We start from the raw sequence: 2,940 nt of genomic DNA, 5'->3' as shown, positions 1-2,940 counted from the left end.
TCCATCCATCCATCCATCCATCCATCCATCCATCCATCCATCCATCCATCCATCCATCCATCCATCCATCCATCCATCCATCCATGCTGGGGTTGCAAGGGGTGCTGGTGCCCATCTCCAGCTGTCAATGGGTAAGAGGCAGGGTACACCTTGGACAGGTTGCCAGTCTATTGCAGGGCAAAGTGCTGAGCCTTTCAGTGATTTATATGCTAACATAAGGATTTTAAAGTCTATTTTCTGAGCTACATGGTGCCAGTGTAAGGATTTCAGAACTGGGCTGATGTGCTCTACTTTCATAGTTCTTGTGAGAACAGAGGCAGCAGTGTTTTGGATCAGCTGCAGCTGTCTGATGGACTTTTTGGCAAACCTATAAAGATACTGTTGCAGTAATAAACTCCACTAAAGATAAATGTATGAATGAGTTTTTCTAGATCTTTCTTGGACATCAGCCCTTTAATCCTGGACATGTTCTTCAGAAGATAAAGGTTGCCTTACGAACTGGCTTTATGTGCCTCTGAAAGTTTAGGTCTGAGCCCATCATGACACCAAGATTGCATGCTAGGATATCTCTGTTGGGGGCTCTTGGTGCATTGAAGCTTTGCAATGTCTGCATCTTCTATCAGATCATACTCTGCATAATTAAGATGCAAAGGCAAATTTTTATGCAGATGCAGAAATCTTCTTTTGGACAAGCATTACATTGAAATGGTCTAAAAAGCTAGATTTCTAACATATACTTTGGCCAGGATCATCATATAAATGCATTCCTTTCATTTTTATGAACAGTTTTTGCATCATGTTTGTTGTGAGTGCCATGGTACCACGCTTTGCTTCCTGTGGGTGTTTGACAGTTTATGATTATGAACTTGTCAAAGAAGCTAAGATGCATTTGAAGTATGCATTTTCCATAAGTATGCATTATGCATAAGTATGCATTTGAGTCCTTTTTTGTGTTTACAATCTTTTCTGCTCTGAGGGCACAATTTCAAAGCATGGTCATTCAGCTAATAGACTTTAAGAAAGGAAAAATATGAAAAACCTCACCACTGAAAGAGAACAAGAAAAATATGTATAGGTATTATTTAAATTAAAGTGTGCATTTATTATATATGTTTATGATATCTATAATTTGTTGATATTTAAGGATGAGAGACATACAGGAACATTAAAAAATCCACTTTTAGTTTTTATTTTCTCTAATCAATAATCATCCAACTGACAAGAAGTTAAACATACATTCTACTGTATATTTAAGGGATCTATATAATATGATTAAAAAAATAAAATAACCCTTTTTCACAATATTAGTTTTTTATGTTTCTATATCAAACTGCAAAAAAACAAACAAAAAAAAAAGCAATGAGAGGAATAAAAACCAAGATCAGGAAGTTATCATTGAACCAATTTAAGCTTTAGAGTGTTGATATGACTTTGGGACCTTTGTTAAGATCTTGCATGACAAAGTCTAATTTTTCTGTATCTAAATGTTTCTTAAAGAAATGCAGAACAAATGACGGGAGAAGAAAAGGGATCCAGTTTCATCCCAGTTGTTAATTCAGTTCACTTTATTTATACAGTGGAAATATTTTTTTTAAAGTCTCAAGCTGAGACAGACATGCCTTTTTCTTCTTCAAAGTGCCTCTTTTCCACTGAACTTTAGATAACATCAGGTACAACAAACCAATCGACTTCACCCACACTGTATGTGCTGCAGAGGAGGGTTGGGGGTCCTATCAATCGCACATATTTGTAGCATATTCATGAGTCAGTGGACCACTTAAAGTTCCGACCTAATTCCAGACCTGTGATTTGATGCTAAAAGATGCTCTCTGTCTACTTTGACAAACGCTGAGCTATTTTGCAACGATAATTGGGGGAAATTTAATGGGGGTAAATGCAAATTTAGGCTATACCTCAGACTTTAACCATGCAAACTGGAGGGGTAGAATACTTTTAGGGTCTTGTTGACATCCTCCAATGAGTCAATTTTTACAGACCACATGCTTGTTGGGGTGTTGTTGATACTAATCGTAAATTGATAGCCTTTTTATAGCATTTTTCTTGTCATATTGCTTGCACTAAAGGAGCATTAATATTGTTACTTATTCATTTATTTACTTACTTTTCTGTTTTAAGCAAAACAGTATCATTTGTATTTTTGCTAATAGCATTAATTATTAATGTTTCAAGCTTTAATTGGTTTGGTTTCCTGTTTCACATTAACTTAGACTAAAACCATAAGAACCTTCCTTCATTCAGACCGTTTTTCTTCTAACACACTGACACATGTAGACACTTTCAGTCTTACTGATGCATAGAGACGAACGGAATATTTTGTCATTATCAAAAAGACAAACGCAGCAAAGTTGATCTTTGTCAGTATTTCATTTTTGCTAACACATTTGCAAGTGTATGGAAAATACATTCAAGCAAAACATTATTAAACAAAGTACATTTCCATTCACCTCTTGCAGGCTATAGCCAATGCAGAGAAGGCTTGCCTTTCTTACTGTAAGTGTGCAGGATGCGTGCACATTTACCTCAGCATTGACGTTATATTTTTCATTTTTCAAAAAAGTGCAAACTTCTGTTTGCATGTAAAATGAAAAATACCAAAATGGGACATAAGTGCTATAATGTAAAGAGATAAAACACGGATTATGTCTCAGTAGCCTAAATAGCGAGATGAAAATATACCTTTGATAAAATAATTTTCACTGTTGAGCAAAGTGCTGACATGAAAAAGTGTTCTCTCTCTAAACACAGCAGAAATAATATCAGCCTACTTTGCCAGTAAACTCAGTGGAACATTATTTAGCATCTTCTACATATGCAATAGGCTGCCATCTATTCACATCAGTTTTTGAAATCAAACCACAGCTGTGTTTGCAGTGCTTTCAGAGGAATCTAATGTTCATCGATGGTTAAAACTGAAGTCAC

Source organism: Cyprinodon variegatus, unplaced genomic scaffold (genome assembly GCF_000732505.1).
Source record: "Cyprinodon variegatus isolate N-32 unplaced genomic scaffold, C_variegatus-1.0 Scaffold48, whole genome shotgun sequence".
Taxonomy (NCBI): Eukaryota; Metazoa; Chordata; class Actinopteri; order Cyprinodontiformes; family Cyprinodontidae; genus Cyprinodon; species Cyprinodon variegatus.
This window is presented reverse-complemented; position numbering follows the sequence as displayed.